The sequence below is a fragment of the Teleopsis dalmanni genome, chromosome 1 (assembly GCF_002237135.1).
Source record: "Teleopsis dalmanni isolate 2A chromosome 1, ASM223713v2, whole genome shotgun sequence".
NCBI classification, from domain to species: domain Eukaryota; kingdom Metazoa; phylum Arthropoda; class Insecta; order Diptera; family Diopsidae; genus Teleopsis; species Teleopsis dalmanni.
In genome coordinates, this window is record NC_051846.1 from 112,131,163 (window position 1) to 112,138,459 (window position 7,297).

The following is a 7,297-nucleotide window of genomic DNA, read 5'->3' on the forward strand; positions in this document are numbered from 1 at the left end:
CATTAGGAGTTTATTTTCTTTTACCCATAACTTGCATACATTTACGCGTAAGTTTTAATTAGCCATCATAACGAACCTTACGGGAGTTTGTCACAAGTCAGCTCAAGTCTCCAGGCTGCACGCATAGTAGTATTAAAGCTTTGGAGTTACTAAGTCGTCACTTTTCATATGAACAAAGATTCGCTTCTGTATCCTGCGATGAAATGTCTTTGAAAGGTCACCTTCAGTATGACAAAATAATAACAAAATAGCTGGGCTTGAAGTTTTTGGTGGTTAGCTTTTGCTGGACATTTTCAATTTAATTATAGTAAAACCAAAGAATCTATAGTACAAAGAAGTGTCACGCTGATACAAACGAAATACCCATTTTATTTTGCTGGTGGATTTATAATAAATCCACTCAACCTCATGCAACAATGTTCGATCGAGTCACAACTGGTATGATGTCCAGTTCAAACCTATATGTGAGTCGAGTAAGGCTGACAAAAGCCCGACTGCATACGTATTCAATCATACATGCAATCCTCTGTATTACATTATACGCATGTTTGTATGTTTGTTCGCTGTAAAATGTTCAAGGGATCAAACAGCATTTCAGTGACGAAATCAAAATTGTGTTCATTTGATAAGTTTTTGAATTTAATAGTATATAAAACAAAATTACTTGTTTGCTATTGGTATGAATTGTAGTGTTAAAACACATTACAAATTTATTTATGTCTCAAATCTGATTTTTTTCATTCTACGAAGCTTTATTCTTAAATGTTGCCCATGCGCAATGTTTCGGAAGCAATATCGTAATCACCAATTTTAACATTTCAATCCGATGTAAATAACATTCATGCATTTCCTCAAACCAGGAGGCATTATTAGTGGTTTTAGTGACTTCTATACATTTTTTCAATATAATTTTTCTTACTTTTCTAATACTTTTCAAACACTTTTATATGAATCTTAAAAATATTTTTTAAAATAATCACAAAAAGTCACCAAAAATTCAAACTATTAAGAAGTAGTTCCCTTTGAGGTAAAATATATGCACACTATAGATTCTTTGGTAAAACCTTAAAAGAAGCTGGATGTGGTTTAAATTGTAGCTCGGTGTATAACAACCGTAAACATTTGTAAACTATCTGAAATTGGAAGTCCTCTTTACTTAGGCAATCATTTATTTATACTAAAATGTGTCATTTCATATAAAGCGGAACATGATCATGATCATATCATGAACCTAATAAATTTATGTTTTTAATGTCATTCAAAAGAAATTTAAAATTAAATTCTGAAAAAATATTCATATATTCTATATTCTAATTTTTTAATTTTTATATTATGTAAATTTTTATAATATTCATCAAACAGATGAACTAAAAATGTACAGTATAAATATCTCGTTTAAATGTTGCATTATTTCTGATAAATAATTAAGCCCATTTCATTTCATAAGAATAATAAATTATGTGAACAAATAAATTATTTGTACTTCTTTAAATTATAATCATAATGTAAAATTAAAATTTTTCAATATTTATAAAATGTTTTTTTATTAAATTTTATATGAAAACATTTCTACTTAAAAACCTCATATAAATATAACAACGAATGCGTATACACCCACTCCCAATACAGTTAATTAATTTATGTTAATTGTTAATTAACATAATTAACATAATTAATAATACGTATTATTCACCACATACATTTAAAGCAAATGCGCGCGTACCCTCACAATTTATCATGCATCACTTAAGTGCTGCCGTATAAAAAAGTGAATTGGTAGTAGCTTCAGTCTTTGTCATGATTTCACATCAAAACGATATTTAATGATTTATTTGAAAATCATTTAAGAAATTATGTTTACACGCTCAAAAAATTTTGAAGAATATATAACTCATTATATAAGAAGTATTCAAACTGTTTTTTTTTATTTAATTAAAAAATTCGCTTCTACCAAGTTTATTACCGAACATAATAAATTAAAATATTATAAAATTCATATGAAAAAGGCAATAAAAATTAATTTACTGAATGTATATCACATGATCAAGCAAACTAATCCGATTTAAATATTAATACATTAATTTGTATATTTATTTATCATATATTATTTGTTACAATATATATTTTGCTTAGGTAATGTGATATTATTAACCAAATAAAATACGCCTAAGTTGTTTATGTTACTAAAATGTAAACATATGATTAGCAAGCAGCAACAATTTATTGCACTGCAACCCCAAAAGAGAGTAATTTGATGTTATCGTGATAAGATCACATGTATTCAATACGTCTGCCAAAATGTTATAAAAAATAAGTTTTCAAAAGCAACTTCTTTACGTTACGCTCGAAGTGGGTGGAGTTTCCGTTCTTGTAAAGGTATTCTTTGGTTTCGTGTATTTGATATCTGTGAATAAACATATGATTGTGTGAATATATGATTTAACAAATTTTAGTTATGATTGTGTATAAAACTATTATTCAATAAATTTAATAAAAATTTCACTCACTTCGGCATTTTCAGATTTTCAATGTTTGTTTTGAATAGATTTTGACATTTCTTTTCCATTCTTCTAAGATCCTAAAAAAATCTATGATATTAGAACATTTGCAGAGTTGAACAGAAAAATAATCACCATTTCTACAAAGATTTATTTGGTTGAGAAATCTCAACCAAAACGAGATTAACTTTTGTGGGGTAAATCTGTGATTGAACAACTAAATTAGTACTCGAATATTGCTTTAATTTACTTTTAGTCTCATAATGTAAATTTAATAATATACATATTCTTGTCATTACTCGTACATGCTCGTACATGTATGCAAAGTACTCAAAAATAAACTTCCAACAGCTGATTCGACAATTAGACATTAACAATTTCGCAAAAATTATTCAGCGTATATTTCAGACTCTGTATTTATTTAGGATGCTAAACAAAATCAAAGTCATATAATTTTGTACAATATTTAAGGAATTGCATATTTATAACATTAGCAAAGCATTTGTGTCAGTGTAAAATTCACACTTATTTGTCATTCGATTTAATTTTTAATCCTCTTATTATTTATTTATTTTTATTTTTTATTTATTTATTTATAATATTAAGTGCATTAAGTACATGCTTTTTATTGCACTATCTTAAAAACTAACTTAAAAGCTAACAAGATATTTATTCAAGTACAATTTATTTTGAAAATTACAAATAGTAGAAAATAATAAAATTGAGTTAAAAAATACAATTTTGCTATAATTTCAAATTGGATATTATTATATGATATAAAGGAAGTATAAAAATTAAACTAATATTAACATTTAATTTAAAATAAAAATAATAATTTAAATAAGTTCAGTTAACAATAACTTTTTAAAAACTCTTAAATCACATGCATTTCGGGTTGAACTTGGTAAAGCGTTCCATAATCGAATTGAATGAATAAAGAAAAACCTAGTGGTAGCAACAAAATTAAATCTTGGAATTATGAAAAGAAGAGATCTTGTGGAACGCATAGGCTGCAAGCAATTATAAAGGTACTCAGGATATTTAGAAGTTTTTAATTGGAACAGAAATAGGCAGATTCGAATATTTAAATACTGCTCAATGTCACAACCCAGTATAGCGTTTCTATAAACTGTTAGATGATCAAAACGTTTAAGGCCGTAGACGTATCTAGTACAACAGTTTACTACAGTTCTCAGTTTAGCAAGGGACTCGTAGTCCAGTTTACAGTACACCAACGCGGCATAAGTAACTAATGCCAACTATTATAGGCAATATTAGTTGTCTGACCAATAAGCCACGGACATGGACAGGGGTATACTTAGCAGATAAATTCAAATATCTGAGGCAAATAAATGATTTCCTAACGACATGATTGATATGATCAGAGGCATGTAGCTTTGAATTCAAATTAAATCCTAGACATTTAACTGATGCACTATATTTAATAATTGAGTTTCCAATAGCTACCGATGGTAATTCGTCTAAGTTTAATTCAGACCTACTAAGCGGCAATATGATGGTTTTATCTGCATTTAGCAGCATATTGTTTTCAACCGCCCAGCGATGTATGCATGTTAAATCTATATTGATCTTTGTGACAATGTCATTTAAATTATCACTCCGACACGAATAATACATTTGTATATCATCGGCATATCCATGTAGCCTCGAAAATTGACATACTGAGAAAACGTCATTAATATAGATCGAAAATAGCAATGGCCCAAGAATCGATCCTTGAGGAACCCCAGAAGACAGAGGTTTAAAATTTGAAAATTTATTATCAGTAACTACTGACTGAGATCTCTCAGTTAAATAACTAAAAATAAATTTAGAAGCTAAACTGGAGAAGTGGAACTTATTTATGAGCTTTCTACAGAGCAAAGCGTGATCAACTCGATCAAATGCTTTTGAAAAATCTAGAAGGCATAAGTAAGTAACCAAATCCCTATCATAACTTAATCTAATATCTTCAAGGACTTTCAGCAAGGCAGACGCACAACTATGACCTTTTCTGAAACCAGATTGATAAGGAGATAGCAGATGAAAAACGTTTAGATGATTACGAATCTGTTCAGACATTATAGCCTCACACACTTTGGAGAGAGAAGAAAGAATACTGATAGGTCGATAGTCAGAAACTAATGAAGCATTAACTTTTTTCTCAGTTGGAATAACTTTAGCTTGTTTCCATGCCACTGGAAATGTAGAGGTAGTAATACAATAGTTTATAATATGAGTTAATGGAGATATTATAAATGGTGAAATGAGCTTTATGAATTTAAGAGGAATTTCATCTAGCCCAACAGCATTAGACTTAATATTCATTAAATTCTTAAAAACAATATCTTCACTGACGCAGTAAAAACTAAAGCCTTCATTAGCGTCAACAATATTCATATCAAAGAATACTGAAGAAGAGCTACCATTATCCTCTACAGAAGAAACAAAGAAGTTATTTAGAGCATTTGGGTCCATATTGCATATATTTTTACTTTTTCTTGTAACCCCAAGCATTTTGATATTATTCCAAAGGGTTTTAGTAGATTTAGTACCATCAAGCTTAGATTCATAGTAATCTGACTTAGCCTTAAAAACAGTTCTAGCAGCTACATTTCTAGCAATTCTAAACTTCATCCAGTTATATTCCGTAGGGTACTTTTTCCAAACTGCATATTTTCTATTTCTTAAATTAATAAAACGTTTTATTTATTTTCATCTTCAACACCAAATTTTGGTATTTCAACTTTTAAGAACACAAAGCCGTTTACATCTTTTTATTACTAATGCCTTCCGTTGAATGCTTTTCAAAACACTACATCCCTTGGCAGTGGCGTGGCGTCAGCTTTTTGGCAGGGTGTTCACAATTTGATCAAAACGAAAAACCAACTAAAATCTGTTCCTCCACTTTTTAAAAGCAATTTTCCCACCACCTTTGAGGTATGCATGCGGTGCGCTACCTTTTTTAAGGATGTGCTTCCCCAAGAGGCTCCCCTATTAACATCCATTTTCACCGTCGATATCAATTACTTATAAGTGAACCCCATGCGTCTACTTTTCAGGCAAAAATTTTCAATAACAGTATTATAAAAATCTTCCTTTAGCATTAGTTTTTTCAGCAACCTTTTTCTATGGAAATAATTGCTAAACTGAAAAGCCTCTCTTGTCCCATCGAATATCTCAAATATGACTTTATTCTTATCATTGCCGAAAAACTACGCTCTACACTAGCAGTACTAACTGGCTTTGTCAAGATCAGGTTGCATAACTTATATCTTTCCGAAAATGCTCCTTTCAAATCATTATTCAAATATGTCCAAGTATCTAGTTCACCTGAAGATCCTTGAATGTACTATTGTTGTAAATAGATACTAACTCATTATTGAGTTTAATTAGATCAAAAAATGTAGCGTAGCCGTCTTTTAAAGAATTGAATTAAGTAGTGGAAAAAACATTTATATAGCTTTATTTAATAATTCCACAAAAAGGAGTTTATTAAAACTTTTAAATCTTACTTCCATTTGGGATATAATTGTATATATAATTTGATGAAACAGAAATTCCAAATGACTGTGAAGACTTGTACCATCTAGACGACGAGTTTTGTTTGGAGGTCCTATAACGGCTACCGTCTCGTCATAATACTTTTAACATCTTTCTTAAAATTTTGATATTCCGTTTTTCGTTTCTTAAATTTGTGCTTGGCAGTTGTTTATGGCCATATACTTAGCTTGCAGGATATTAAAAAGGATATCTGTAAAAGTACAAATTTTTAATAATAAAAAGTAGGTGCTGAATTTTTCTAAAAAATGTACAAATCCGCTAACACACAGAATACTTATCCCATTGATCTGGGTCCGCTAAAATTCTTACAAGAAAACTAAGTTTATCTATCTTTTTATTATAATCAAAATTTACTATTCTGGAATTTGAAGACCAACAAGTCGCTGCAATATGAAGAAATTTTTGTTTCAAGTGTTCAAAGAAAGCTTGTGTTCTTTTTGTGGAATGTAAAAAGTAGTTTTTAATGCCAGCTATATCACAAAAAATAGTTTACACGCTCCTACGAACTCTACAGATTTCGACAACACCAAATTTAAGCTATGGGCGGAACAGTAAATAAAAACGGCATTTGGGTAAATCTCTCTAACTGCTCCCCCATCACATCCTTGTGCCACTACTGTTTTGCCAAAATCATAGGAAGTTGCTAGGTTAAGGTTATTACAGTAGACAGCTGGGATTGTGATATGTGTGATGACTCATCCAATAAAATACCAACAAAATCAGAATTTTTAATATCACATTTTAGGTGTTTCAAAAGTACTTGATTAATTGCAGCAATTAAATCATTCCGAATGCTATGCAAGTGATTATAAAGTGTTTCATCATATTTACTAATGAAATTCAAAAGTTCAATGTAATTTGCACGATTTTTTGATTCAGCGCACTCATCATGACCGCGTGAACCGTTACGTAATCTTGCATACTTAAATAGCAAGCTGCATCAATCAACCTAAAGCCTTAAAATTTGCCGATTTTTGGAGACAACTTCATTGTATTTATTAAGTGCCATTTTTTTGATTATCTAACATTAAGTTAATTCTGTGTCTACCAAATGTTTTGCAAGACAATATACAGTTTAAGTGCGCAAAACTTTTCTCATGCCTTGCAATACTTGCGCCAAATCCACCTAGAGATTAAACAGTTTCATATGGTGATATGAGCTGCAAACTTTAGCCGCTCATGCAACCACTTTGGCAAATCATCATGTTGGATTCGTATGCATGCAGTTGATATGC